The following is a 21,717-nucleotide window of genomic DNA, read 5'->3' as shown; positions in this document are numbered from 1 at the left end:
TACAGATATTTTTCTGTCCTCTGAGATCTCAGAAGAAAGGGTATCATGGCGACTCAGAATTAAATACGTCTGGCACCTAATGTGGTTTACTTTCATACAAGCAATGACTCTCTGAAAGTAGGTGTGACTTTTATTTGGATGCTGGATATCTGACTTTGGAATGTAATTTGCTTCAGTTGGTATTTTTATTCAAATATCAGCCCCTATCCAGACAAAAAAAACGTCTACAAACCTGCAAACGCTCGGGCAAAGTGAACTGAAAGTGAACCTGAATTATTATTTGTAATGTAAATATTTGGGAGGAGAAGGTAGCTCCTCCAATGCAATGCTTTTCTGCTTTGCATTAAAGCAGTCTTTCCGTTAAAACACCTCACTCAGTAAAGTCTCTCACTTACTTTCTCCACATCTTTAGGTTTCCAAAAAACTGAACTGTGCAGCTTTGAAGGAATGCAAAAAAGTTTTGACTCATTGTTAAACTTGGAGAAAAGTCTACAGTGCCATCCGCTGCTGTGTTCCTTAAGTTAACTTTGGAAAACACTGCGTCGAACTGCACTGATTTACATTCTGTTGAGGAGGCCCGAAATCCCCCGTCTGTGGGTTACGCAGTACTTGTGACCTGTGTGCACTATTGTTGTCCTGATGGGAGAGTGCAGGGGAGGAGGCAAGGCAAACTTTATTCGTACAGCAAAGTTCACTCACAAGGGAACATCCAATGTGCCTCACAACCACGCTACTCAACCCTGTTCTGTTGTTTTGATGGAATCCGTTGTTTCCATTGTTCACGGTTGAAAAAGAAACCAATAAAGAAATCTTATTCTGTGGCTGCTTTTATGAAGAACTGATTTTCAGCTCATTAAAATTCTAGTTTAAGTCTGTCCATCCACCCGCTTGTCCTGTTTAGGGTCACAGGGGCTGGAGCTGATCGCAGCTGTCATTGGGCGAGAGGCGGGGTACACCCTGGATCGCCAGTCAATCACAGGGCTGACACATGAGACAGAAGAACCTTTCACGCTCACATTATGGCCAATTTTAGAGTCACCAATGAACGAGCATGGGCTGTGAGAGGAAGCCTGAGTACCCGGAGTGAACCCACGCATGCATCTGGAGAACATGCAAATTGCACAAAGAAAGGCCCTCTTTGATCTAGTACCCTTGTAGCTGTGAGGTGACAGCGCTAACCACCGCACCGTCATGCAGCCCCAGTTTAAAGTCGAGCTGAAACAGCATTTCGAGAGTATCTAGCTTCCGTATCGTGACGTATTTCCGAGTGAAACAGGACGTGCAGGCGGGACATATCATTAGAGGGATTTGATTTGATCGCTGAGAAGTGGGCGTAGACAGACGTTCTCCACAGCGCAGTAGCTAGCTAACTGACCGAGCGTTCTTGGTGCTCTGCGGCTAAATGATGCATATTGATTGGTTGAAATTGGTTGGTGCTAACTTACGTAAGCACGCGTGAAATTTAGTTTTACCGGAAGAAAAAATGATCGGATTTTGATATAAGAATACGAAGAAATGGATTGGAACACATATTGTGGTCATTCACTTCTTCAGAGACAAGAAAGACTACTGTATAAGCCAATTTATATTAGAAGCCTGTGTAGTGATTTGAGGACACATGTAAGGCCTCAACCACCCAACAGAAGGCCAGTTCACTTCAAATAAGCTGGTTGGTACAAGGCGTTACATAAATATGTCTAAAGGCAAATGTCTAGCTGGCCACTCCCAGAGCTGGCTGTCATGGTGCAGGAAATACGACTGGATACCTCGCAGGAGTCCAGGCTATGGAGCAAAACCAGGGCTGGATTCTTGCGTGGTCTTACGATTCTAGCGTGATCTTGTGAATCTCAGGAGATCTCGAGGTATTTGGGTTGTCGGCCCTTACGCCTGTTCAGCTGTCCCAATCTTCTCAGTGCAGTATCAGCAACTGCACAATGGAAATTCTTCAGATTATGCGCCGATGTCTAAAGGGAATTAATGATGATGTGATGACCCAAAGGTCAACCTAACTGTGACCCCAAAATGTCCTTAAAAACATATAATTTGATCTGATGTTGAAGTTGTAAAAGTCATTTGGGGTGCTCACCGTGTGGTGGTTTCAGAGTGTTTGACAATGTGTACCATGAAAGTTGAATTTAGTGTCCGTGTATGAGTGTGTTTTCCCCCTACTCTTCATACAGATGGATGAATGCTGCAGCAGGGCCACCGGGGGCCCCTCCTCATCATCCTCCTCCTCCTCCTCCTCCTCTTCAGACAACACAAAGAGAGACATCTACTGCACATGAGACGGGAGGAGAGAGTAAGATGTCAGGTAGTGTGGGTGGGTGAGGTGAGGAGAGGAGGGTAGAGGAGGGGCGAGCCAACAAGACAGGAAAAACAAGGGAGGAGATGGGTGAGGAGGGAATTTGAGAGAAGGGGAAAAAATATAAGATGCTGAGACAGAGGGGCGAGATTGAGTGAAAAGGGGAACAAGGGAGTAAATGGTAGCAGGAGGGGAAGCCGAAAGGGGTGAGACAGGCAAGCGGTAGATAAGACAGGCTGGGAATGCAGAAAGGAGAAGCGAGAGGCGTTTAAAGAGGGGGACGAGGTGTGGAGAAGAAAGGAGGGGGGAGGGAGACTGTGTGTGTGTGTGTGTGTGTGTGTGTGTGTGTTGTGGGGAAAGAGAGTCCGACACAGAAGGGTATTGCTGCATAAGCAGTCTGTCCAGCTGTCTCGCCTCCAAAAACCGACAGAGACGAGTGATGTCAGGACTCTTTTCTCTTCAACATCTCTCTTTTTCTGCTCACAGTTACAGATCTCTCTCTCTCTCCTCTACAGTCACTCTGCCTCGCTCTACCACTGCCCTTACTTTGTCATCTGTTTTATCACCGATGCTTCTTTTTTTCCCCACCCCATCTCATTTGCTGTTTATTGGTTTATTCATGCAACGTTCACATGTCTAGCAGTTGGGATCAAAGCTGGAAAACGAGGCCTGAATGCTCATGAACATCAGAGTGTGTGTGTGTGTTCACAGTCTGTGTGTATTTATGGGTGTTTTATTGTCTGTGTGTCAGGTGTTTCTGCCTCTAGATATGCGTCTCATCCTGTTTTTCCATGCAAAGTACTTCCTGTATCTGGGTGTCATGTGTCTGACAGATTTGCATATACATTTAGGTGTTCCCATGAGTTCATATAGGGAGCGAGCTGGCTAATGGGAAGTAGCAGCTGACCAGATAGGCATGTGTTGCACCATGCAGAGACATTAAATTGGTTCTGGGATGGGAGACGGTGCTGATTTCACACTGAGACTCTCTTTAAGCAGCAGCAGCGAGTAATGGAGGGATACAAATAGAAAGACAGAGGAAGAGGAGGGTGAAAGAATAGAGCTGGCGGGAAAGGTTTCCTGCTTGACAATGATTGAGAGGGAGTTTATGCCTCTTTATGTCTGTTGGTGCAGTATGTACGAGGTGTATTGATCTGCCGTCGCTATGTAAGGTTTGGTTGGGTTCAGGCGTTAAAGCTCGTTGGTTATACCTAAAGACGGTTAGCCCATTAGCATAAAGTAGACCTTTCCCTAGATGCTTGTCATTATGCCGGCTTGTTTTGACCCTGAATCACACAAACAGTAATTGCTGTCCAAGTGTTGGATTTGATGTGACAGTGTCTGCGTCTAGCGGGACATTAAATGTATGTGTAGGGAAGGGACATTGGTTTCTAAACAAAAGTAATGGTCCTTTACCATTCCTTGGTACTGACAATTTGCAGACAGTTTTAGTAGCTGTGGGTTAGCGGCTAACTGTCCCTGACCTGCAGCTACCAAAACCCGTACCCCATCCTGCCTGCTTCCCTTTTTACACAGACATCAACTCGCCTTGCCTTTTTACCTCCATTGCCGGATTAAACGTGGAACAACTTTTCCCTCCACATTCTGTAATAATGCAAGGTGCACTTCTTGTGTGCTGTGTTGTTTCAGGACTGATCAGACATAACATTATGATCACTTGCCCAATTTTGTGTAGGCCCTCTTTTTACTGGCAAAAACCCCCGACTCGTCGAAGCATGGACTCCACTAGAAGGCTCTGAAGGTGTGCTGTGGTATCTGGCACCAAGACGTTAGCAGCAGATCCTTTAAGTCCTGTAAGTTGCGAGGTGAAGCCCTCCATGGATCTGACTTGTGTGTCCAGCACATCCCACAGATGCTCAATTGGATTGAGATCTGGGGAATTCGGAGGCCAAGTCAACAGTCGTGTTCCTCAAACCATCCCTGAACCATGTTTGCAGTGTGGCAGGGTGTATTATCCTAGGGGATACCGTTTCAATAAAGGGGTGTACTTGGTCTCTAACAATGTTTAGGTAGATGGTACGTGTCAAAGTAACACCCACGTGAATGGCAGGACCCAAGGTTTCCTAGCAGGACATTGCCTAAAGCAACACACTGCCTCCACCGGCTCGCCATCTTCCCATAGTGCATCCTGGTGCCATGTCTTCCCCAGGTAAGCGACGCAGACACACCTGGCCATCCAAATGATGTAAAAGAAAACGTGATTCATTAGACCAGGCAACCTTTTTCAATTGCTCTCTGCTCCAGTTCTGATGCTCATGTGCCCATTGTAGGCGCTTTCGGGGGTGGACGGCATGGGCGGGTCAGCGTCTACGCAGCCCCTTACGCAACAAACTGTGATGCACTGTGTTCTGACTCCTTTCTATCAGAACCAGCATTAAGTTTTTCAGCAGTTTGAGCTACAGTAGCTTTTCTGTTTGATCGGATCACACGGGCCAGCCTTTGCGCCCCACATGCATCAGTGAGCCTTGGCCGCCCATGGCCCTGTCGCTGGTTCACCGGTTTCCCTTCCTTGGACCACTTTTGGTAGGCACTGACCACTGCATACTGGGAACAGTCTGCAGTCATCCAGCCATCATAATTTGGCCCTTGTCAAAGGCGCTCACATCCTTACACTTGCCCATTTTTCCTGCTTCCATCACATCATCTTCAAGGACAAAATGATCACTTGCTGCCTAACATAACCCACCCACTGGTGCCTTAATGATATAATCAACATTATTCACTTTACCTGTCAGTGGTCATAATGTTATGGCTTGGTGTATGTTCACACATTAGATCACATTTGTTTGATTGTAATCTGCACATAGCGCTGCTCACACTGCAGGACGAAACAGACGGATCCATGAAAGAAGAATCAACAGCAGCAGACTAGAAAGAGAATGATGAGCGAGAGGCAGTCCCGAGGTCAAACTCCTCTCGCTCTCATTGTGTGAAAGGCAGCAGTTGGTTCTTGGCAGCATGTTGCGGTACCGAGAGGTGAGATAAAATGAAACTTTAATAATCCCTGAGGGAAAATAGGCTCATCGGAGCCGCAAAGAACTCGATGTAAGAATACAGCGCTCCGTGCAGAATAACTGAAGACAGAACAGCAAACATTGAATCATCTCTGACCGACGCGTCTCTACAATGTCAACTTAGAAGGTGTGAAGAAAAACTTCCCTCATTATAGGAGAATAAATGGTTGTTCCCGTAAAGTAGATAATCTCTTGGAACGTGATAAAATTAGTAATATATTATGAAGAATAATTGCTTCTATTTCCGTCCTAACTGACTCTAATAATGTACATCAACGTAGCAATTAAAGATGACAAATTCAAGATTAAATCTGGGGAAATAAATGTGAAAGTGCTGCATTGTGGCACGTGGATTAGAGGACATGCTATTGTGATATTGAGGCGCTTAGATAAATTATTAGTCGGGGAATAAATATGCAAAATTTGTGCTCATAATTTGTCTGATTATTGTCTCTTTTTTCCTCCATGTTAGGCTTAAATAAATGCAACACTCTGAATACAAATCACTAGCAGAGACAGGAAAAACAAGCTCCAACACATTTGATATCGTGCATCAAACACACACACAAACACACATCAAAGCTGCCTCCTTTCTTCCCTCTGTTCTCTGTTCATCCATGTTGAAAGGCTGACAGAGGCCGGCTGTGTTTACTGTCATTTTCTAGACCAGTGATATTCGTATTCATTCAGCAGCCTAGCATGGGATGAAGTGTTTTCTCCGGCGTCTTCTCCTGTGTCTCTGTCTGCACGTGTGCGTGAGAGCCCCTATATACATACCTGACATATTAGACGTGTGTAAATGTATTCGTGTGTTTAGGTGATCTTTGGTGTGAAGGTAAATGTGCTGAAATGTGTGTGCAAGGTGTATGCAGACATGTTTCAGTGTGTGCGCTGTTGTGCAGCAGCAGGGTTTAAGGACTGTCGGATAGAATAAACATCAGCATTAAGGCAGAGCTGAGCAGGAGAGTGGAGCACCTAGCTTCCTCTCACTTCTCGTCCCGCTCTTCCCCTTCACATTTCTCACCTCTCCTCTTTCTTTTTTTTCCTGCCTCTCTCTCTCCCTTTTCTTCCCTCACATTCAGGAGATACAGAAGTGCCTCTTGCAGTACACACAGGGTAGTACGCCCGAGCGTGGCTGAAGAGGCCTTTATGTGTCACGAGAGAGGCTGCTGATAAAGTTACAGTCTGTTCCGGTTGACACGTCTGCTAGCTTAGCGCCGCTCCCCTGGCTCCGCCGTATCGCCCTGCACACCGCTGCTGCCAAGTCAGAGTGCTGTAAATCACATTTTTATGTTTTTCTTCCTATTTTACACTTTTTAGATTTTTACAATTTAGATCCTCCCTTATACAATGTGTACGCTTCCTGCCCCAGGTTACCCAGTGGATTGGCAGAGGGAACTGCAACCGATATTTTGACACTAACAGGAAATAAAAACACTTCTGAAAGAACTTTTTGAGAAAAGGATTTTACAATACCAAGACAACAAAAGAGGAACACCTCATCCCCAACATAACTACTTCCTGGAAATCATATTACTCCTGGCTTGATTTAAAAAGTTATCAGGTAGGAATTAAAGGACACTATGAGGTAAATTTTTGTATTTTACAGCGCTATGTGACTACACAGCTAGGGATAAAAACCATGATACTTACAATGAGGGGCATGCTCAGCTCACACCCTATATTACAGTATACACTACCAGTCAAAAGTTTGGACACACTTACTCATTCACTTGTATGAGAAAATGTGTCCAAACCTTTGACTGGTAGTGTAAGTTTTTACTACATCTTATTATCACTGCCAAAACTAGTGTCAATATACTATAAATGCTAACACTACTTCATACTCACTTATCGTACTCTTAGGCACTGTCTCTTTGCATTTAACCCATATACATGCCCACCATAGACTGTATAAAAAGATGGACGACATGACAGCTCCCTATAAGTGAAGCCAAACCCTCTCTATCGCCCCCTGCTGACTGGCTGCAGTATAGGTCATAAAGCCCGCCTCCTCCATGTTAACAGATGGGACATGAGTCAAACTATAAAATCAAAATACACGTCAAATAAACTTTTCTCAAACATGGTTTCTGTCATTATAGTTAGTTCTTGTGCTGATTTACGTCCAAGTGACAAATTTATTTTTAATTAGTTATTTGATGCTGTCAAAAGGATGATTGACAGCTCTGTTGACAAATACGGCTCCTGCAGCCGATCTGTTCCGGATTACAAGAGTAGAGGAGGAACGGCAAGACAAAACGTAGGGCAACATAGACCTCCACACCCGGTAAACCACAGCAACTAATAGGGCGTCTTGTAGGAAACGACCTCCACTGCATTGCTGAAGAAAAACACCAACTGAGAAAGAAGAGACCCTCCACCAAAAAGACCCAAACTACACCAAACGGCACCACTCAGATCTGCCCACACTGCGCCTGCTCAAGAATCCATTTTCCTGCAGTTTCCTGCCGCACACTTGCATAATACTCCTCTGACCTTGTGTATCTGTTGCCTTGCACAATCGCACTGCAGCGCCAGTCTATTTAGAGCTTTCTTTCCTACTCTAAGTGCTCTTGAATTAACCACCAGCTTGCCTCCACTCCGACGGTCTCCTCCTCCTTGTTAAACATGAACAAATGTGGCGCTGATGATGGCTGTCCTACATGTCAGATTTGGCATGTAGCATAAAGCTCCCCTGGCTCTGAGTCACAGCCATATGTTGATGCGAGATCCAATGTCTGTTATTATGTCGTGGGATTGGTAACGGCAGCTGTGCGCCCGCTATAATATACGGTTATGAGTGATAACATACTGTACGCTTTCCATGCAGGTGTGTGCACGCTGGAGGTGGAGAAGAGCGACTTCTTAAGTGTTGACAGGAGATTCTGTCGCTCGGCTCTGCTGAGTGTGAATGACCAGCCTGAATATTCGAGTGTGAACGCTGTGAACTGGTGGGCGTTGTGAACGCTGCTTTCTGTTGTTTATGAAGTTATATAAAGCGACGTGTTGTTTTTTGTGCGGCTCGTTTTTTGCAGTCTCTCTTGCACTAAAAGCAATAACAATAAGCGTGTGGCACCGGGCACATTTACAGTTCATTACACACACAGAGAATATTAAAAACACAGAGGTAATCATAATTTCATACAAAGTGGTATTACACAGATTTTTCATGGAGGTAAATTTTCCACAACAGTGTTATTACAGTCCTCTCAGGCCCTTTGCGTTTTATTAGTAGTTATTTTTAAAGCTCCTGCCTAATTTACTTTATTACTTCCTTTAATAACTAACCTGTCTCTGTACTGTATTACTTTCTATTACAAGTGCTGCATATTACAACTGCGCTTCTGTACTACCCGCTGAAATAAAAACACCCTGTAGCAGTACAGTTCAGGCTGCCAAGTGTGTTATCGATCCCTGGATTTAAACGTGAGATTAAGCTCTGTTTTTAACGGTCAGCAAGACTTATTCATGCATAGAAAGCAAGCTACGGTTGCATTTTTGTCTTTGCAGCAAATGCTTTTTTAAAGCCTGCTTCAACTTATAAGTAAATTCATTCAAAAGAAAATATAATATTTTTATTTATCTAAAAAAATTTGGTCTTAATGTGTGAAAGAAATGAACGACGTCTGCAGATTTGATTGACTCTCTGTTGCTTCATCTCTTCCTCTCCTGTCACCCCCTCCTCGTCTCTATTCCATCTGTGTACTCTCCTCTATCCACCCCCCTCTCTCTCCTCCCTTCCTCCTCTCGCAGACAGCTGATGTTGGCGTGTCAGCAGTATAGTTATATTTCAGGTGCAAGCTGCTGCTCCTATAGGAGTTAGTGTGTGTGCCCTAAATGTGAATGTATGTGTGTGAGAGATAGAGTCAGTTGTGTGTGTGTGTATATATATACCTGCTGTCTATATGTTTGCTGTGTGTGTGTGTGTGTGTCATCGAGACAGCAACAGAAAAGAGTGTGTACATCTGTAGGAATGTGTGGGTGCGTACAGAGTTTTTTCTGTGTGTGTGTGCGTGTGTGTTTCGCTTGCATCAGGCAGCCGTATCCCTCTCCGTCTGCATTTGCTGCATAAGGTATCTTAGTGGTGTAACTGTGCACTTACGTGACGCATTGGATGGCTCTATTGTTTTGCTGCATTGAGTACTTATACAGCTCTGTCTCCGTCCCTGCACCCTCTGCTTCAGTGTATCTGCATTACAGCCGAATGCTCCGGGGTGTTCATGCTGCAAGCTGCATCCTGGATCTCCTGCATCTCGCTCCTGCTGCACCCTCGAAACCATTTTCTACTTAAATGTTCAGCAGGAGAAGATTTAGATGTCCATTTAAAGCGTGGCATTGCCATGACGTGGTGGATTCACATTACATTCATTCCCTCAGAGTGGTTTGCCAACTCAGCATTAGTGCTACAGCAGTGCTTGGCATTTTACCTTGCATAAAGAAAGATACCAGTGGGTTGCAAACAGTGATAAAGAGAGCATCCAGGTGTCAGAACATTTTATATTTTGTATTGACAGATATCCGGCCACATACGCTCACTGATTCTGTGGAAAACTGTTTGGTAGAGGCTGTAATGAGCCATCCTGACATGACTGATTATACTTTTAGTAGTTGAAATTAGGGATGCACAATATTATCGGCGCGTTATCGGTATCTGTAGATTATGGCTTGAAAACGACGCATCGGCAGATATGTCATTTATCTGCCGGTAAAACAACTTTAATTCTGCCTAAATGCTCGATGGTTCCCTAAAAAGGCTTGACGTAATGCTACGACGCTGCCTGCGCAAAGTTCTCAACAACATACAAATAAAGACTAAAAAGTCACAGAAACTCGAGTCAATGAATAGAAGTTAAACAACTTTCACAACTCTTAACTAGCTAACAGTTAGCTCACATTCTCGAAAATACACTGGCGGCAACAGACGATGCTAACGGAGTGTAACATAAACATCAGTGCAAAACTAACTTACATATTCATGGACGCACACCATAAAAACAGTCCGTCGCCGATCACTCATGTCTCCGTAGCAGGCGCAGTAAACAAGTCCGGGCATGTCTCCCTCACTGTCGTGTTAGAGGGGGGATGCTGCCTCCAGGTGCGCTCAGAAACGTGAGTGATCAGACACGTGACCTTTTGTACAACACCTCTTCCGTCGAGCGTGAAGAAGGGGGCAAGATGTCTGGGGTATGGCGGTTTTTGGCCACTACAATAAGAGTAGGCATGATATAATATAATATAATTCCACGACAGGGGAGACTTGATATTGTCTGCAATAAGGTGGAAAAAAACGTGCCCAATATATCAGTATCGAATCAAATATCAAATTGGCAATTGGCAAAAAGGGTTGAAAAATATCGGCATATCGGATATCGGCAAAAAATCCAATGTCTTGCATCCCTAGTTGAAATCTTTGCAAACTTTACAATGAAGTAAAAACTAACGACTGTTGATGTGACTTGTGGAAGCCTTTCAATTAAGCAGCTATATATGAACACTTAAAAGTCAACTTCCTGTTACTATGTGCAACTGAGAATTCAAAACCTGTAAGAAAAAGGCCAAAGTAAAAAGGGTGAAACATGCGTATTTCACCAGACTTGCTCTCTTCTCGACTTTATTTAATGAAATCAGTATAAAACAGTTTACCCAGCTGTCACTGCGACTTCACTTTCCTACTGTGCCACTGCACAGTATTTTTTAAAAACTTCATAGTGCTGCTTTTTTGGCCACCTCTTGCATTTTGCCATCTGTCTTCTGCTTGCTAGGTAGTGTCTGGCAGCGCTAGTTATTTGCTCTGTTTCCATGCAACAAGAGATTTGCGGCTCTGAAGGAAGTCGTCTAGAATTTGCAGGAGAAATGACAATGTGGATAAACAAGCCAGCCGTTCCCTCTTGTTACATATGAAAACACTGGCCCACTGTTCCAAATGCATGACCCATGTGTATCCCAGAGGCTCTCCTCTATGCTGATGATCATATTATTTCCAGTGTCTCTCTCTAAACCAGAGGGATTTTAGGAAACAGCCACCACAGAACTCACCACAGAAATCCAGTTTTTCTTCTCATTATCCTTACTCTCTATCTCGCTGTCTTTTTATCCATTTTATATATTCATTCTTTAAGTCCAACTTTCTCCCTCCTCCCTCTGTCTTTCAGTGTAGTGTAGAGATGATGGATTGACTGAGTGTCTGTCTCTCTGTGGGAAATGAGCCTGCTAATGTGGCGAACTGGGCTTGTTCCATATTCATCCACGAGCCTGTGAATCACTGTGCGACTATAGAGGCTGCCGTGTGCAGAGAGGCACATCTGCTTCCCTTCCAAAAGTCAAACGGAGTGCAAAATGAGTGGTGAATATAAATCCATTTCCTGTCTCTTTCAGGTCTTCATCAGTCCATCTCTCTGCTTCTCCTCTCTCTCTCTCTCTCAGGATCTTTCTCTTCTTCCTCCGTGCCACCGCTCCATCTCCATGTCACATGACGATTATTTCCTGCCACTATTGTTCTGTCCTTTCCTTTTTTAACCAGCCTATCCTTCATCTCCCTTATCAACTACCTGTGATGTCATCCCCAGCAGTACAGAAAGAGGACACTGTTATGAAAAGGTATCAGAGAGTCAGACAGACGCCTCACTAGCTGGAATAGGAGGAGGAGGAGGAGGAGGAGAAGGGAGGGCAGGTGAGGAAGAGTCATTAGGGAAGTCCGCAGGGATTAAGGTATAAATAATCCCCACGTCAATCAGACACAATATAACAGTCCAGTACAACTCCCTCAGAAGACCGGGCTGGATATCCGGGCAGCAGGCCAGTATTAAACACTGGCTTAACCAGTGAATTACAATAGATAGTGAACACAGGGCAGCAGCCTAGCAGGCTGCTATATGAGACCTGCTATCACTGAATGTTAAGTAGCTGCACAGTGAATATTGTAGCTGAGAGCACAGCTGGGGAGAGGTCATTTCACAATAAAGGCGTGTATGTCTTTTATATTAAACAGCATATTGGCAAAAGGCTGTCTATCATGGCCGTCTTAGGTCTGCTCATTTATGATGTTTATATAGTGGTTATTAAGTTTAACTTTCACTGATTGCTTTTGAAATATATAAACACAATCCTGTCTCCTAAACAACTGTGAACACTTTTTTTGGAATAATATGTAAAACAGCCCAAATAACATATTTGGACTAACATCAAAATGAATTTTATAATGGACCATTCACTGCCAAGGACAAATGTAATGCAATTATATAGAACATATCTGAGAAATTGACTGCTAATTATTTTCAACACTACACTTCAATCATCAGAGCTAAAGTGTGATCATCTTGTTTATAAATTTTATTTAGGCAAGTGGCTCCCAAAGTCGGGTCTGGGATCCCCCAGGGGTCCTTGTTAGGGTTCCAGGTGTTTCCCAGCAGTCAGTGGTGGACAAAGTACACAACTTCATTACTTGACTCAAAGTATAGATACTCCTGGTCAAATATTAGTCCAATCCAAGTGAAAGCTGCTCAAACTATTACTTGAGTTAAAGTACTGGAGTACTTGCTTTTAAAAATGAGTGCAGTTAAAAATACATGGGTGAACATTCAGCTACGTTATGTTTTTACATTTTTACCTCACATGCGACAGATTTCAAGATTTGCAGCTCCAAAATAATAGGCTGTGATGAAATTTGTGCGCGGTGAACAGAGCGAACATTTAAAGTGACACAAATCATTCTTCATTTCAAAAACCTCAAACATGGGCTGCACAGGTGGAGAATCGCCATCCGTCTTTGCCGTAGCTTTCGTTACCGCTACTAAATGAACTGAGTGACGTTTGCTCTGCGTTCAACCATTGAGACGCGCGAGGTACAGGTACAGGTACAGGTACAGGTACAGGTACAGGTACAGGTACAGGTACAGGTATGGCAGCACCACTTAGACAAACCACACATAGAACTACACAAACACAGTTTATTGTCTTTCGGATTTTAGAAAATAAATCAGCTGACTTCAATAACTTCAGAGCTAACGTAGTACGAGTAACGAGAACACTCATAGAAATGTAGTGGAGTCAAAAGTAGGATATTTGTCTTTCTCAAAAAATGTACTTAAATACAGAACTCAAGTCAATTTACTTTGTTACTGTCCACCCCTGGCAGCAGTTTATTTGTACTATAAATCCACCTATGAGTAACACAACAACAGCATGTATGACTATTTAGGCCGTTTCAGATGCTTTCTGTGATAAAAATAAAAGCAAAAATCCCATTAGATGAGGGAACATGGACCAAAACCTTATCAGACGGGGGTCTGTGGTGTAGTTTCTGTTAGGATGGGGGTCCTTCATAATTAGAGTTTGGAGACACTGGTTTAGGCAACTCAAAGCAATTGATAAAACTAGTTTTTTAACACAACATCGACATATTAGCACCCTGTAACGTTCTTATTATAATAATAAATGATAAGGATTAGAATTCATTAGGAGTTGAGTATTCACTATTCACTACTTCAATATTAGCTCTGCCAGCTAGCTGCCTTGCTAAAAGCTAACAGAATGAAGTACAGTACCTTCACTTTCCTTTTCTGCGGCACCCCAATTTGACAAAAAAACATTGGCAGTGAGCGTAGAACATAATCCAGCCAGTAATTGCAGAACCACAATAATAACTGCCTGAATGAAAAATTGTACAGCAGATGTTGCCTCTGATCATTAAAATGTGCAGCGTTCAGCACATTAACGTGGCGTTCGGGGAATTTCTGCTAATCGTTTAAGGTTTGAATACACTATTGTTTGCTGACTGCAGTAGCTGGTCTTTATGCAAACCATGTATGTGAGGAGCAGTTTGCTGTTTAATAACCGGCAGCTGGAAATTAAGCAAAAGTAAGTGCTGTATGTAAATCTGCCCGACAACAACACTGCATGTGCCAATTCTAGGGTTTTTCCTATAACTAATATTACAGGAAGTAGCCTTGTATTGGAGTTATTTAGAGAAGCTTTGAGTCAAAGTTTGATCACTGCAGTTCTGGGACGGATATCACTGTCGTGTGACTTGGGGAGCGCAGCAGCGACGCCTTTATGTGTGCCATGTTTGCTTTATTACATTTGAATTTAAGTGACTCATCTCCTGCCAGCTGGGACGACAGACAGTCAGCCAAAACAGCCCGCCAGAGAATTCACTCTCTAAACTTTGATTTCTTTCGGGTAGAATTCTGGAAGTTTACAGGTCATAGTTCTGCAGATGGCAAGTCCCCATAACGACAACTTTATCTGACTTTCTTTTGTTCTTTTGTCTTTGTCTCTAATATTCACTGTTTCAAACTGTACTGACCTCCATGGTTGTCTAAACAGGAAGGGTTTAGTGGATCGTGGTAGCAGGTTGTTACGGCCACAACAAAGGAAATGTTTGACTCATCATGTGACCAGTATTGATGAAGAAGGACACCATGCCCGAGTACAAGTTTCAAAAAGAGAAAGAATTTTATTCACAAAAATATTGCCATGATAGTTACCAAAACTATGGGAGTCTGGAGGTCTGACCAAAAAAACCAAAAGGAGTGAGGAAGTCTGGGCCGACCCAGTGCTTGCCAAGTAAGTTATCAATAAACTAAACTAGAAATGAAGCCGCCAAAACTAGATTACCAGACCTCCAGCGTCAAAAGAAAAACCAAAGTAACTTCAGGTCTAAACTAACGTGGTGTGCAGGCCTGCAGGATCAGAGAGAGAGTGAGCTCCTGCTCCAGCCCCCGTTATACAGGAGGGGCAGGACCCACGGCAAGGGGCGGGGCCAACAGCAATCAAACCACCTGAGAGGAAGGAAAGCAGAAGGGGGGAGCGCGTAACACAGGTCAATGTTGATGTCAGCGTACACTTTACATTAAAAGCAAAACAAGCAGGCCACAAAGAGAACTAGTGACTGGGATTTGGCTGCAGACGCAGTGTAGTCACGCAACCTCAGTTGGACTATTCTGGGCTTCACAGTTGATGTTTTAACATCCACTAAATCCATGTCGAAGTTCATCGCTCCTTTTAATCTTTGGGTCTAATCTGGTTGTTGTCACATTTAACGGGGCGAGAGAGAAAGAGAGAAAGAGAGAGAGAAACATAGACTTTAACTTTAACTCTAATTCCTGTGCATGTGACCCTTATTGTTCTGTTTATGTAACACAGAGGATTATGCGACATGAAAACCACCAATATCCAGTTACAGTTACCAAACATGAGACTCTGAAAATAATCTGCAGCTTGTCCTACAACGTTTTTTGTTTCGTGTGCCTTTTTTTATGATCTCTGGCCGACTGACGTTTTTAATCTTCACAGAAGTCAGAGACCGCACACTGATGGAATATCACACCAAGAGTATTAGTCATATTTTAGTATGCAACGCTTTATTCTTGACTGACAATATAATGAGAATAGCAAATTAGCAACTAATTGGTTATCTAGAGTCAAACCTATTGAATGAAAAATCTATTTTTATAAAGAAGTAGTTGTGGTAGTTCAAGCATGACGCGGTCATTTAGTGTCATCAAGTGTTTTTCTTCAAAACAGGGTTCATGAGGCCTTTAAGTCATGTAGGAAATTAAAGAATCTCCAGCCCACGTGGCTTCGGACGGCTGGAGAAAACACTGAAAACAAGGACAAAACATGAGAGGTAAAGTTCTGAATGTTGAGCCCTCTATGAGCTTTAGTCATACTCAACATTCAAAAAGAAATATTTAATATAAATTCACATCCATCCATTATCTATACACTGTAAATTCTAACAAGATAAGTTTATTTAAAAAGTAAAATAATTTCATGTGAAATGATTGTGTTTAGAATGAACATGTGGTATTTGAGTAAGCTGTACTTTTTGAAAATGTGAGCACTTTATATGTCCAAGTACACTGTAACACCTGAAGTTAGTTCAACTCAAACCATTTGAGGAAACGTAACTTACGTAATTTGTTGTTAAGGTAACAGTGAACAGTACCCATTCCATTCAATGTATTGTGAGTGAGTATTTTAAACTTATCAATTAAATAAGATGAACTTAGTTAAGTAGTTTATCTCAACTTAAAACTCTCCTGTGTCGACTCATTGAGGAAACCGATTACCTTAAACCTTTTACGTTGCATTAACACAAAACAAATATCGTACAATTCTGTGTATAAGACGCACTTTTATAACTTTTTTTTCATCTATTGTGTAAAAATGTATCATTTTTTTCACTAGCTGCCATGTCATGTGACCTAGTGTCCTCAAATTATGTCAGATGTTAACACTCACTCAAATAAGACACACCTTGTTTCATTAAATAGTATTGCTTTTTCTATTTTATGTTAATATTTGTAGATACAATTGGAGCCAGGAGCCAAACCCAGAAACACGCGTCCGAAACGGGATTCAACGTGGGCAACCTTCTCGCATCGAGGTAACAGCGTCAATCACTGCACTGCAATCACACTCGCATCCATTTCCAATATAATATAAATTCCTGTTCAAGGGTTAAACTACTTTTGTTGATCATTAAGTTAAAGTTAAAGTCTAAAATAGGAGACCTCCCGAGCAAAGTCCAAAACAAAAAAATGTGTTTATGTCCAAATGACAAAGTCCTTCAGACACTTCCTCAGTAATTATTAATGTTGCCCGTTGGAAGCAAAGAACACTGGTTTTATTTTTTAAAATGACTTTATGTTTGTAAAAAACAACCCAACAACATCCAGTTACACAACAAAGTTGACGTCAGTTGATCCATTGGTCCCTTGAGTTTGTTGTATTGTGGAAATTTTACATTTTTCTACCCTCAATCTCACGTTTTCTTAACTTGTCGTGAGTTGGTTAGTTAATTCAAGTTTAACCAAACCTGGAGCTAATCAGCAGATACATGTTGGACAGAAGAAGTGACGTTTCTCACCTTATCTTGTTTTTTAGGATTAAATAAGATGTTTGCACACATAAGCTGCATATTTTTCTCTTTTATGGGACTTCTTATTTATATTTAAGTGGGCCTTTATCAGCAAGTGTCCCCGTGTTCATCTTTACAAAACTGTTAAAGCGCTTTAAAGTTGCGTTGGGACTGTGGGGGAACAGCAATATTCAAGTCTACGGGGGCTGTGTACTTTTTTATAAGCATTGTGTGACTCACGCTCCAAAAATCATTTGTACTTTCTCACTTGTGCTGCACGGAGCTCTACACTCCCTCGTGCTGCCGTTTTCGTGGATTTGACACACAGTTTCTTTGTTAACTGCCTTTTCTTCAAGTGTCAATCATCTCCGGATATTGAAACCGTTAATACCCCTGCCTCTCTGTGTCTTTGTCCCCTTATCCTCCGTCTCTTTTGTACTGTGCTCTCCATCTTTGTGTGTCCATTGCGTGTTTCTCTCCGACGTCTCCATGCAGCAGTCGTGTCGCTGTGATCAATTTTACAGTAAAACGTCACCTCTAACATCCAAACGCCCTTCATCAGCAAGCTCTTAAGCAAATCAATTAATTTGTTAATTAATCAAACAGGTGCACTGTGGTGTGTGTGGACATTGATCCACACACGATCCTCACTCCCTGTCCCGACACACACACACACTCCTTCCACCCCTCCCGTTCTCCTCTGTGGAGCTCGGTATGAAAGGGTCCTTCACTCAATTCTAATTTAATCTCCGATCTCTTTTTCAGCATCGATCTTCATACACCCTGCGCGCCACAAAGTGATATTGAGAGGGGGACTGATATGGAGATGGACATTGATTTGGAATAAAGAAAAAAGTGCGTCTCCGTGCTTGAAGGGAGCATAGAGAGGAGAGTAGCGGAGGGGAAATGAGAGCTACTGTCCTGATTAGATCAACTTTGCTGATGCTATGACACTTCCTGTTCCTTTTCATTTCAGCGACAAATCAGAGAAGTTCTTCAGGAGAAAGTTTAAGTTAGTTATGCGGTAGTCTTGCTGAAACGGCTGACACCTTGGTCAGCGTCCCAACACGTCAAAATAAGCCGCTGTAGGTACCTTGTAGAGTCATTACTGGAATCTGTCCTTTTGCTTCCTGTTTTGATATGGTGTTGAAGTCCGGTAACGTGGGGTAAAGAGCACGAATCTTTGTGTGGCAGTTGGAGAGTTGAATGCTGATGTCTTTACAGAAGTACTTCTGTTTAAAGCTACTGTTTGTGCAGATTTTGCCAACCTACTGTCCTGTACATGCGTAAGAAGTGTTCTTTGTTAAAAATGTCCTAGGACATCGGCCCAGTGGCAGCAGTGACAGGCATTAAACATAACTATATAGAAAGAATTTCATATTTCTAATGGTCTTGTTTGCTCTTGTAGCTCATTTAGAGGCGTCAGTATAAATCTAGTCTACTTCAAAACCAGCTAAAAACTCCTCACAGTAGCTTTAAGTTACATAACGTACGTTAGTTAAAGTGCTAATCTTGAAGATCTCAGTTTCGTTCTCGGTGGCGTCACCTATGGTGATAAACGGTAACTGCAGGAGCACACTTCCCAGATATCCACACAGTGTTGCATGTGTGACGTCCACGGTTGCAACTCTTGATTTTCCTCGCTGACGGTCGCTTTCCTTTTTAGACTGTTTGCCTTCATCTGAGGGTCAAATTTGTTTCTTCTTCTTTGGATTTTCACTTATTGTTGAAGTCGTATCTGTAGTTATTGATCTTTTCTTTGTTTGTTCAGCCATAGTAGATTACTGTTTACTCGCAACACTTGCAGAGAGCAGAAAAGCAGCCGCTTAGCTCCGCCTACCCTCTCTGGCAGACCAACCACTGCTGGGTGATGGAAAAAAAGTCACTAACTGGGCGCCGCTTGTGATTTCTTCCACAAAAGTTGCCACAGACACCCAGTCTGTAATACTGCAAATGCAAAGGCTTTCATCAGTGGGCCATCGGCTCAGTCACCATTGTGTTACCTCATTCAGCGATAGATAGTGACTTAACAGACATTTATTTACATGAAAATCTTTGAGGTCATATAGTCACATCACATTAATTACTTCATACACGGTGCATTAGTTATGAATTGTACATAAGTTGTACAACTAGCATGCTAATGATGGTACTTAGTCAAACCCAAACCATGACCAACATAAGCACACTGCGACTGTTTAGCAACATTCACCAGGTGTTAATGATTGCTGAACTTCAAAAGTCATTAAATGTAATACCTTTATTTTGAAAATCTAACCGAATTATGTTTTTTATTATTGCTAGCTTGACTGCTTTAAATTGAAAGTCTAACTGGAGGTTGCATTTATAGTATAGCGAAAATAGATCACAGAACCCTGCCGATGCCAAACTGATGCTACAGTGCTACCCCAGATCCTCGCATTTTGCAGCTCAGGGCCACGCGCCAAGCTGCCAGGTGGGACAAAGTCAGAGTGAGAATGTGATGTTGCTTGCTTGGGATTTGGTTCAACTTTTGTGTCTGTGTGCAGGGCTAAAATGTTAAAGCCTGCTAACAGGGTTGGCCCTTTTTTTTTTTTTCTGGAAGTGATGATGTGTGAAAGGAAGCAGCCTTGTAGCATTTTCAGTTTGTGAAGCTCCTTTCTGAAAGGTTATGTCACATCTGCACAGGCAGCCGCACAAAAACAGCAACAGCAAAATCAACAAACGGGCATTAAGGGTTCCTCTTCCCACCGTCTCGACAGTGGCCTTGTAAATACTACACAAAATAACTGTTGGCAATAAGTAAACATGTAAGTGGTCATTTCAAGATTAGCACATTTCCTACAGAGTTTCAATATTTAAACAGCGAGCAGCAACCGGTAATGACAGCTGAGACAGAATTGTTTGCAAAACCCCACAAACAGCCATTGTACCGCAATTAAGCTGACTCAGTGGAGGTCAATACTTCCAAACAGCAGCAGCTGCCTCACATCGAGCTACAGGGTGATTACACTGCTGCTCAGCCCCGACTCAATCAGGAAGTGGACTTAGAGGGTTAGACGAGGCAAAGCCACGCACAATGAAAACACTGTAGATGGGAATAACAAAACAGAGGGCTGGAAATTGTCCAACTGAATTTGATCCTTTTTTAGTTTTTCAGTTTATGAATAAATCTTAAAGAATAGACAGTTCTGTTGGACATCAAAAGAAATGTTGTCCAGCTGAAAATCATGGTTATTGGTCTGCATACTGGGGTTCATATCTTGTAAGGTCAACTTCAGTTGAGGTCAGGGTCAGTACGAAGTCAAGGACCCTGATACTTGGTGCACACATCAGACACTAGCTGTGTCCCAATCCACGGGCGGCAGCCTTCGAAGGAGGCGGTCCACGGAGGATGCTCCATTCATAGCCTGCATTAACCGTTAAAGCCGAACTGAAATGAGACGGTCTGGTCTACCCTTGCGTCACCAAACGCCACTCCTGTCGCCTAGCAACAGGTAGCTAGCATAACAAACGTCGCGTAATTTAACCTATTATTTTAAAGATAATTTGTTTCGAGGGCACTTTCGTTTTTTTAAACATGTTTAACACTTGCTGTTTGATTGAGTTGATACCAGAAACTTTTAGATTTTAAAGTGTATTCCTCGGCCGTTGAAAAGTCCGCCATTTTGTTATGATGGGCCACAAAGGATGCATCCTTCATGGCCAGGGAAACGGAGGACGCATTTGTCAGCCGCATCTGATGGAGCCTTCGAATTAGGACAGCCTTTGACATGCTACTGTGACGCAATCAGCCTTCAAATACGACCTTCGAAGGCTGCGGTTGCTTGATTGGGACACAGCTACTGAGTGATATGGCTGCACAATTACCACAAATATTTCAGTCAATATTAAGATCACAATCAGCCTGGCTGAGGGTGATGATACATCTACAGGCCGACAGTAGAAGGAAAAAATTATATTGGTTAAAGGCGTGATAACGGTTGGTGGTATTGCCATCCAAAATTAACATGTTATTGTTTTGCTGTTTACCATGATGGACTTCATGATTGGATGTTATCAAGCTACCTGACAGAAAGCACAATCGATCAAGCAAAGAAAAATATCATGAATTAGGGCTGTAAAGATTCACCAATAAGAATAGGTTACAGATTTTAACATCACATATGCGTCGGTTTAAATGTCATATGAACCAATCGATGGCCCGATAAGAACGTTATGAACCGGTGAACTCACTAGTTGCTGCTAATCCAGCATACTGTGCTCAGCATGTCCAATCCCGCCAGACTCTGGCGCTGACCTTTAACCTTTACGAGAGTAATGTAAGCGTTAGGAGGCTTCCAAGTAGAAGTCAATTTGGACTTTTGTCAAAGGAAGGGAAACTTTACAAAAGTCTATGTGTTTGCTATTATCTATGTATCACATCGTCTTGAAAAGGAGAGATGCAAACACCTTTTATGAATATCAACATAATAATGGAGGCACAGTGCACACAAAGCTGCAGACGAGAGGGCCCAGACTGAATAGAGTACAAC

The sequence above is a fragment of the Semicossyphus pulcher genome, unplaced genomic scaffold (genome assembly GCF_022749685.1).
Source record: "Semicossyphus pulcher isolate SPU_LCO1_2020_fin unplaced genomic scaffold, fSemPul1.0.p SCAF_5, whole genome shotgun sequence".
Classification (NCBI taxonomy): Eukaryota; Metazoa; Chordata; class Actinopteri; order Labriformes; family Labridae; genus Semicossyphus; species Semicossyphus pulcher.
This window is presented reverse-complemented; position numbering follows the sequence as displayed.